Source organism: Hibiscus syriacus, unplaced genomic scaffold (assembly GCF_006381635.1).
Source record: "Hibiscus syriacus cultivar Baekdansim isolate YM2019G1 unplaced genomic scaffold, ASM638163v2 tig00110718_pilon, whole genome shotgun sequence".
Taxonomy (NCBI): Eukaryota; Viridiplantae; Streptophyta; class Magnoliopsida; order Malvales; family Malvaceae; genus Hibiscus; species Hibiscus syriacus.
In genome coordinates this window covers 386,997-397,695 of record NW_024062837.1, presented here as the reverse complement: position 1 = coordinate 397,695, position 10,699 = coordinate 386,997, and positions in this window count along the sequence as shown.

Genomic DNA, 10,699 nt, shown 5'->3' with positions numbered 1-10,699 from the left:
GGGGGAATCTGTTCCCCCTAGGGGGAATTTGTACCCCCTGGACAATCTGATTTTTCTTGAAACCCTTTAAAAAGAAAATATTTTTGGCTCGATTAAGGCTCGAAATACTTTGTAAAATTGTTTTAAAATAGTTTAAGTATAAAACACAATTTTACACTTTAGTAAGGATTAAAATGAACTTTGAAAGACTTGGAGTAATATTTTGATATTCGAATAATTACATCGAATATACTTAGAAAATCTTTTGTAAAATCTTAAAATTCATTTAACTTAATTTGTTATATCGAAACATCAAAATGTTTTCAACACATAGGAGCATGGATATTTCAGAGCTTGAAAAAACCCACAGTCACACCACCTATCTCGTAGATTAACTCTAAAAGTGTTAGATTCAATCTCTTGAAGAGGTCATGATATTTCTGTGATACAAAATAATTCATGGGTTCTATAAAAGCTTGTTACACACATTCCATTCGATGTAATAATTTTTTTCGTAGATTTGCTACTAATCTTGGGTGATAAACATGGTCGTTTTGCATCCAATTTAAAGCTTGTCCCCCGAGCGTGGGGAAAAAAATGCTCCCAAATGAAAATATATTGTTTAAACCAATGCAATTATTGGTAAATGGTGTGCCCCTTTAACGTCAAATTGATAGCCTCAACCAAGTTGGTTGTCGTATGACTATATCGATATCCACCGTCGTATGCATTTGTCTGTATTTCTTTGTTGATGGATCTGATATAATTGTATCATTGCTCATTTTTTCCTCGCAAATCTTGAAGCATTTACTCAAACCTTTGAGGTAATAGTTTGTAACCTAAGTGTCATATGTAGTACTTACTGTTAAGTTCACATAAAAAATGAAAATGATTGAGAAATGAAATTAGACATCGTGACATACCCATGAGCACAAGTAATTGTTGTTCATCATTATTCTTAAATTTCCCATGATAATTTACAGCAATATGTCGGATATAATAGCGATGTTGGACATGGGGTGGTTGCCACATTGGACTTAAAGAGTCCATTGCTGTTTTGATCTCAACTACACGGTCTGAAATGATGAAATTTTCTTCCCTCGTGACAACATCTAAGCGTAAATTTTTTAGGAAAAAAGCTCAAGAATTTGTATATTCTCATTCAACAAGGGTAAAAGAAGCTGTTAGAATGTTACAATTATAGTAAAATTTCCTTGTATTTTCCATACAAGAATGTTCCATCAATTTAAACCACAAGCTTGTAGTATTTCACAATACTAATACAATGTGGGTAAGTCCAAAAAACCTGTAGAATTGACATCAATCGCGAAGCACTTGATTATTGAGGTATGCATGACAAGTTTTAAAGTCGACTATTGTCCCAGGATTCGGTCTGCACACTACGTTAAACCAACTTGGTATTCATTGTAAGATGAATCCCACTCACAGTGTAGTTTTTTAATGGCATTCTGCTTTACCTTCCATGCTTTATTGTAGGAGACGATGTACCGATATTGAGATTGTATAGCTGAAATCAGCACTGCAATAGCTATGTGGGAGCTTGTTTTAACCATGGGCATGATGGCTTGACAAATAATGTCGGAGTCCAAGTTGGGAAAGTCCTGGTTGATCCCTCTAGCACAACATGTATGAAGATCATTGTATACTATTAGTTCCCATATGTTATTTTTCCTCTATCTCTTTGATACACGGACCATCCTATTGCATACGTTGTCACGTTGTACACATTGGTAGACATACTTTTTGGTGGTCGATAGGTCAACTTTGGAGTGAACAAAATTATGAATATTGTAATTCTCAATTGCAATCATCGCTTCATCTTTAGATGGAAACTCTATTCCAATATATAACTCACCATCATTGACTGATGAGTTAAATTCATAGTCACCAACATTAGATATATTCAAAAATTCTGGCCCGTACATTACATCATAGTAAGCTTCATACATGTATGCTAAAGGTTTGATTTGTATTGCATTTGTGAGAACTTCATCTACATCATCATCGGATTCCATGTTGAATTGCGATGATTAAGGATCAACGAATAGTTCAATCTCAGCACTATCCGCACCTAGCTCATGAATAAATTTTTCTGGTGGAGATGAGGTTTCCTTTGTGGTGCTGATATTCAGGTCAAATAAGCTAGTAATTGAATGCCTTCCCCTTGAACTTGAAGGCATCGTGTCATACGGGCCACGAACTGAGTGATGTGTTGAAGAAGCTCGTAGTTAAATACCCCCTGGAACTTGAAGGTATCGTGTCAAATAGGTATTGAACAGATTGATGTGTCTAAGACATCTCCATATTCAGGTAAAAAAATTGGTAGATGAATGCATTCCCCTTAAACTGTAAGGGATGTTGCCATACGTATTGTTCGTGAAGCCACCTTAATAGAGATTGTAACTAGTTGCTGATGAACTTATCCCTATTTAACTTGATGGAAATGTACCAGGAAGCGGATTTACCATTAATGAGGTAAAATCATTATATATTATTTGAGTTGGGATGTCAACTTTATCAGCTTTTTCAGCCAACCCATAGTGGGAGCATAATGACATATTATGAACTGCAAACACTTCGACAAATATGGCATACATATGTGTAACAACGTCTAAATTTTGATTTTGAGCATCAACCATCATAGCAACATCGTCATCATTGGAGAGATTGAATGTTGTATAAGTTAAAGGAAAAAATTTAGTCATAAATTTGTATTTAAGTGAGGAGAATCTTCTAGTACTTCCAACATGAACCTTCCTTGAAATTTTTGTGATTAGCTCCTCAAGAGTGATGTTTCTCTTGAAGGATAAGGTGATATAATGATTTGTAATGAAGACAACACCGATTTTATCTTCCCAAATTTCTCCATCATAGTAAACAATAGCTAAAATTCGCCTCATTTTGAGAGTTTAAAAGTTTCAAAGATTGAGAGTTAAATGGTGTTTGAGAAGTTTGAGAGATGTAGTAAATAAAATTTTTAAGGTTTAGTCTTATATCTACAAAAATGAATAAATGTTTCTAATATACGATTATTCCCCTAATTAAATAAATAATATATTAATTAAAATATAAACTAATACTAAAAAATTAAAAAAATCACAATAATTTAAATAACATAATTTAATATTAGTACCATATTGATAAAATATCTCGAGATATGATCCCTATCCAATCATAACATCCCGCTTTCCATTATACAACTGCAAAAAGTAATAAAAAATAATTAGTACAATAAAATTTGATAAAATAATTAAATATTAAATAAATATAATATAATAAAAGAAATATTTTTCTTTCTAAAATCTATAACAAAATCTACTTAGCTTGATAAAAGGAATTGATAAAATGAAATATGTGAAAGTAATTTTGGTGTGGTTCAAAAAACAGAGAGCCATATGCTCTCGCCTCTCTCCTTTCCTCAGCCTCTCTTCCTCCGTCCTCCACTGAGGATAGGAGCAAATCAAGTATAAAAAAACAACATTCTTCTTCTTAACTCTCTTTTTCTCCTAAAATAGTCCCAGAAAAATGAACCCCACCTCGAAACTCTAGATTTAGGAAAAAAGGAAGGTTTTTGTTACATTTTGTGAAAGGGTCTTTGAACTCCGATGAGGCCTCTACAGTTCAGATCAACAAGGTAACGTTTCTCTCTTCTTTTCTCTTATCTCTTTTTCTTTGATTAGTTCTCTGTTTTTTCTAGACTCTCGGGTTTTTTTACTCTGTGTTTTCGAAAATCTCTCTGTCTCCTCTCTTAAAAACCCATCTCCCCTCTTAGATGTAGGATATCATTAGACTTGGTTTCCAAAACCTAGGGTACAAGTGCCCTATTCTGATCTTTTTTAATATGGTAGATATCATCGGGATATTTGTGGCTTATTTTATACTTTTTATAGTGATTTGTTGTCATTTCTTCATTGTTGACATTGATCTTTCTGTCATTGTAGGATGATGGTGGCGTCAGAGGTGGCAGTAGCATTTGTTTAGGGTTAGGGTTTCAACAACCCTAACTGGCCACTAATATGGATCGTTGATTTGGGTCTATATCAGTGGACGAGATTGAGCGGCTTTGATTATCCTTAGAAACCCTAATATATTTAGGGTTTTGGGCTCTGGGTCGGGTATGGGCTTCGGGTTGTGTCATGGGTTTTGTTGTTGGGTTGTCTGATGGGTCACGGGCTTGGGTTATCTGGGTTGCTGAGTGTTGTGGGCTTGTAACTTATGGGCTTCTGTTGGTTTGTAATTAGGCCCAACTTGGTATGTAAAATGTAAAAAGTAAATTAATAATAATTAATAATAATAAGATAATAAAATAATAATAAAAGACCCGAATAAAAATGGGTGTCTATAACCAAGTATTTGGCTCTATAAATATATATTATGTCTTATTCTTTAGGGTTACTATGAGAGGGAATTACTTTTTGAGAAATGTAGTCATTTTTTTTATTTATGTAATTTTTTGGGCTTATGTTGCAGATATAATTTTATAGGGATATTAGAGGAGTGTTTTGGGATATACCGAGTTTTGATATCTATACGAGGTTTTGGGATACATGTGATATCATGTATTTGTATTATCCGTATTATTTACGTTTATAGTGGAATGTTGTTCATCTCACTCGTACAGGTAGGTAAGGCCGAACCACATTAAATCTTGTCTCATTTGCATGTCTTATTTTATATTGATATCGTTTTGGTTATTTTTCCACTCTCAAATTTATAAGAAGCACAAATTAATTAATATTTAAATTTGGGAAAGTAAGAATCATAGTTTGATTAGTTTGATTAAAAGTAGACAACTTTATTAAAGTAGATTTCAAATTTATTTAGTTTTCCTTTATAATCAAATATCTATCTCAAGAAATATATACTAAGGGTAAACGATTATATATCAAATTTTTTATTTCTCTAATATCCTCCTGTATTTTCTTCTTTTATATTAGTAAAAATTTTCTCCTATGCCCGTGGTTTTTCTCTTTTGAGTTTTTCACGTAGATCTTGATGTTCTTTGTTTTCGATCGTATTTATTTATTTATTTATCGACAAACATTACGATATTATAACAAATTTAAATACCCATATCAATAAAAAGAAAAAATTATTCAGAATTCATTCTGGAAACTAACTTGGATTCAAATCATAAAGTTTATTGATGTGAAAACAACTTATCTGAATAGAAAATGCCAGCCTTCTAAATCCGATTTTGGGAGTTTGATTTAACCTTAAAAAAGTAAGAAATAAAGAATTATATAAATAACGGTAAATTATAAACTTAAAACTAGATAAACGATTCAAATAAAAAAGACAAACATGAAAAAATAGTTTATCGTGTCAAAGTTCCTAAACAAGTGAACAGTTAGAGTCAACAAACAAATTCAACGGTAAATAATCAAATTCAACTATCAGCTGTTAAAATTCAATAGTGACAGATAAACGACAATCAACAGTGAACAACTTGGGTCAACTTGGCTCGGCTTAGCTGAAGATGGTTTCGTCGGGTCAAATCTTGAGTAGTTCGGATTAGAACGATTCAAAAGGTTTGGGTGAGAGTGAGTCAAAGTGGTTCTGTTCGGAGTAAATCAAATGAGTCAAAAAGTTAGGTAAAGGTCAGAAAATAGAGTCAGATGTTCTGTTGAGTTTTATTTTTTATTTTTTGAATAAATGATAGGTTGAGTTTAGATCAAATCAGATAAGGTTAGACTTAGGTTCAGCCGAATTGATCTCAGTCTGTATGCGGTTAGGCATGATCTACATACAGGTTTGACTTGGGCAGCTCCGATCTTGGGCATGGGTCCACATACTGGTAAATGTGCCCACTCAAGTCAAGCTAGCACCAGATTTGGGTTTAGCTTAGTGTGTGGAACAATTGAGTTACCGTGACAACAAGCAACGGCGGTGAATAGCTCAGAAGGGAAACACTTGGAGAGCACACATTATTTTCATGATCTGATACAACACATCCTTGGGGTTGTTCCGTTTATAATTATTCTTCTAAGTCTCCATTTAAAGAAATCATAGTTTCTTTTAATGTCAAATCTCTAAAAATTATTTGGGAAGCTATATTATAGATGTTAAAGATTAATAAAGAGGCACTCTACTGGGAAGAGCATAACAAAAGGCTATTTAATGGGCGACGGCAGCAGCAGCACTAATATGATATTCTGAATGCTATTAAAGAATTAGTGAAGATTAGGCTTAGTGGCAAATATATAAACATAACTTATGTCAATTTGTATTTGTACAGTATCGGGTACGCTTATTACAACTCAACACTTGTAAAGAAAATAATAACAATAAAATAAACTCAACCATGAACCAATTAATATAGTAGAACGAGGTATTAAATCTCTTAGGAAAGGTCACGAGTTCAAATTTCGACGTTTACGAATAGAGTCAAATGGATTGATTAGAATGAGCCTTCATAAAGTTCAATTTGAAATAGTTGATTAATGGATGAGATGTTGATAATTAAACAAAGAAACTTCAAATATAAAAGAATGATGACATTAAGTAAAACTAATTTTATAAAAATTTTAATATTTTTAATACTAGATAATGCATAGATTTGCAAATCTAATTTAGAGTTTTTTTTTTCTTTTTTAAATCACACTCTTATTTGATCTAGAATATGGGAAAAGTTTAAAAGTTCATTTGAACTAGATCAAAATTTAACGTTTAAAACATGTTTAATAAAAGAAGACGTTTGAAACATGATTGAATTTACGGTTGATTTTAAACTCAGTCATCTCTTCTAAATTCAAGATTAAATAGAATCATTTTAATCCGTAATTAAAAATATATATAATAAGCAACTCAGAAATAATATGATTAAACTCGTAAAAAAATTTAAACATAATATTTTAATTCTATCAGTTTCAAATATAAACTTAACTCAATATTAATCGAATTAAATTCGGATAGAATTTTTTGAAAACGCCTAATAAAACTGTATCACTAGACAAAAAAAAGAAAGAAAAAAGAACAGCCTGGAATTCCATAAATCCAAAAGCTTGAAGGGCTGTAGTCAAGTTAGTGGAGGTTTGTTCAGTCGTCAATTCCACTGGCAACCTTATCACTCCAATTTCGTCCAAAGGAAGTGTCGAAAAGAAGATTAATGGCCGTAACTTTCTTCTTTTTTTGACCTTTCGGATGATAGCCCACCCTAGCAAATGTTTGGGGTTTTTACATAACTGACACCGTTTGATTTTAATTTTATTTTTCTGACACCGTTTAACCAATATTTCCAGAACTAGCACCCTTTCTGCTGAGTTGGCAAAGGCGCGTCCCCGGGGGCGCGCTTTACCCGTGTTTTTCGCTGAGTTGGATGCCACGTGTGAAAGGCGCGTCCCCGGGGACGCGCCTTTGCCAACTCAGCAGACACGTATTTTGTTTTATAATAAATAGTTTATTTTTATTATTATTATAAATATAATATATTATGTAAAATGTTTCGATTATAATGTAAGAATTATCAAGTTTCGAGTATTTTTGATTTGATTATCGATCTATTAATTTTATCAGTTAATTATTTAAATGTTATCAATCTAGTCATCTCATATCAATATTAACGAAAATATGATGTATAAGTTAATAAATTAGTATAATTACATATTTAATCTTCAAGACTTACATATTTTATAAAATTAGTCTGATTGAAAATTTAATTTAATAAATTTAATCTTCCAATCAGAACATGAAATGTGTCATCGTATATAAATGCAAATTATTTAGGTGTACATACATTGACAAATTATATAAATGCAATAACATTAAATTATTAGAAATAAAAACATTCATTTAAATACAATATTAATTACATAAGAGTTAACGGTTATATGATGATAACAGAGCTGGACATTTTTTTCTATTGTGCCCGATGTTTCTACAATGCCCAAATCGTTTTTGTTCTGTTGACTTCTCCCGAATATCCATATCACAATGTATTCTAGTAGATTTTGGACGACCTGAGTCCCTCAATAGCAATGGATATGGTACAATTGTAAGCCAAGTTTGAATCTCATTTGGGTCTCTTTCGTTTCCTATGGGCGGAAACTCAAATTCATATACCTTGAATACTTGTGAAAGTTGGTATACGGGATCAACATAATTTTTGTAGTCCAAATGCGAATGTGAGCAAGCAGCAATGACATGAGAGCATGGATATTTGAGTGCTTGAAAGAAACCACAATCGCACCACCTCTCTTGCAGATTAACTCTGAAAGAGTTAGCTTCAATCCCTTGCAGCGGACGTGGCATTTCGGTTACACGAAACAATTCACGGGTGCGAGAAAAATTTGTAACTAACATCCCATTTGATGCAGCCACTTTTTTCTGTAAATCGGCTACTAGTCTTGGGTGGTAAATATGTCCGTTTTGCATCCAAGTAAGAGCTTGTCCACCGAGTTTTGCAAAGAGTTGACCCAAACGAAAATAAGTCGTTTTGACCAACGCCGTGACTGGTAAATGACGCGCCCCCTTTAAGGTTGAATTTATTGCTTCAGCCAAGTTTGTTGTCATATGACCATAGCGATACCCCCCGTCATATGCATTTGTCCACATTTCTTTGCTGATGTCCATAATGTACTCGCACCCCTTCTTATTTTTGCCAAACAGCTCTTGTAGCATCGACTCAAACCTTTGAGGTAAGAGTTCGTAACCTAAGCCATTAGGAATATGTAATAGTTAATATGAAGTATAAATAAGTAATAAGAAATTGATAGAAAAATTGGGAAAAAGTAACATACCCATCCGCACGACTAACTGACGTTCATCGTTCTTCTTGTATTTTCCGTAATAGTTTGCAGCAATATGACGGACACAATAACGATGTTGAACATGTGGAGGTCTATACATTGTACCCAAAGAGTCCATTGCTGCTTTTATCCCGGCTCCTCGGTCTGAAATAATGCATAGTCGTTCCCTGGTGACAACATGTAAACGTATTTTCCGTCGATCGATGAACTCAACAAAAGTTGATTTTAATGTATACGTTTTAATATATATGTTAATGATAAAATCATATGTATGGATAAATTTAATTTCAATTTAAGTATTGTGAACTATAATTGGAATATAACTTTTAATTTCGAATACAATTGGAATATTAAGTTGAAATTTAATGTTAAATTTCGAATACTATAATTTATATTTTAAATTTAAATTTGAATAATATTATTTTTATTTTTATTTTAAATTTCGAATAATATAATTTGTATTTTAAAAACATTTATCAAACATTTAATGTTAAATGTGAATAAAAAATAACATTAAAAAATATGTATGTAACAACCATGAAACATTTAAATAACATAACCAAATTACATAAAATTCTGAAATTTAATTATTTAAATAACATTAAATATAACTGGATCACCGATGTCGTCTTCTCGAATGAGTTCCACATGGCGGTGGTTGCCTATTTCGTGGAGGATTTCTTCGTGGAACTTGTTCTTCAGTCTCCTCATCTTCACTATCATCATCAGCAGCATTTTCTTCATTTGGTGTAGATGACGCTGAAGGGGCTGAAGGGCCTGTATAAAATAACGACCCTGGAGGAGTGCTAGTAACAATCCCACCGCTCCCCGGGAACTGTGGAAACTGTGGAAACATTGGCATCGATGTATGTGATCCAGATGAAGATTGAGGTGTCTGCGGAGAAGCACCACCAGCCAAATAAGATGCATATGAACCATATGCTGGATCATTAAACATAGTCGTATATGCACCTCCATATGGTATAAAACCCTGCGGGCTAGGCATGTAACCTGGCGGGCTAGGCATGTAACCTGGCGGGCTAGGAATGTAACCCTGCGGGCTCGGAATGTAACCCTGCGGAGATGGCATATAAACTGGTGGGCTTGGCATATGAAGTGGAGGGCTGGGCATGTACCCCTGCGGCATCGACGAATAAGGATGTTGTGGTGGGACTGATGCAGAACCAGTAGCGCCTTCTCTCCGTCCACGCGTCGGGGGACGATGATATTGAGACGGTTGACGTCTTTCTCGGCGCCTAGGAATGTTAACCCCTCGTGCTTCCGCCGAAAGTAGAAACGGCTTCCCATTTTCATTAAACCAGTCCATATAGTTATCCGTAACCATATGACTAGTTTCAGCGTAATATTGTCGAGGGGCCAACAGTGTATATCGGTTCTCCCAAAGCGCAATCCAATCTCTGTGTCTCACCACCCAGTTAACATCTTTCTTTCCCCGTCTATCTATGTCATGCACGTCGTCTAAATTTCTAGGAGCTCCAGGAATATATTGCGTACAACCATACTGGCGGAGCACGCGATCAACTGGATGCCACTCAATAATAGCATAACATATAAGAGGTATAACCGATATCCATACCTCTAATGACCCACTAAGGTGGGGTGGGATGCAAGCTTTCACTTCATCGCTCGCATAAGGTATCCACTGAAACTGAAATATAAATATACAATTCAAATAAATAAAATATTCTAATTATATCTAACATTTTAAATTAAAATATTAATAATTAAACAAATTTAAAAACATACCTCAGACCCAGCTTTCGTATCAATAAGTAAACGAATTTCCTCTAACCCAGTAGGTATACTTTTATGGTCCTTTCTTTTCATCGACCACCTATGAAATATAATATAAACTAAATATCACCCTATTTAATTGAAAATATTTAAATCAAAATTTAGTTCGAAAATTACCTCAACAATAAGGGGAATAC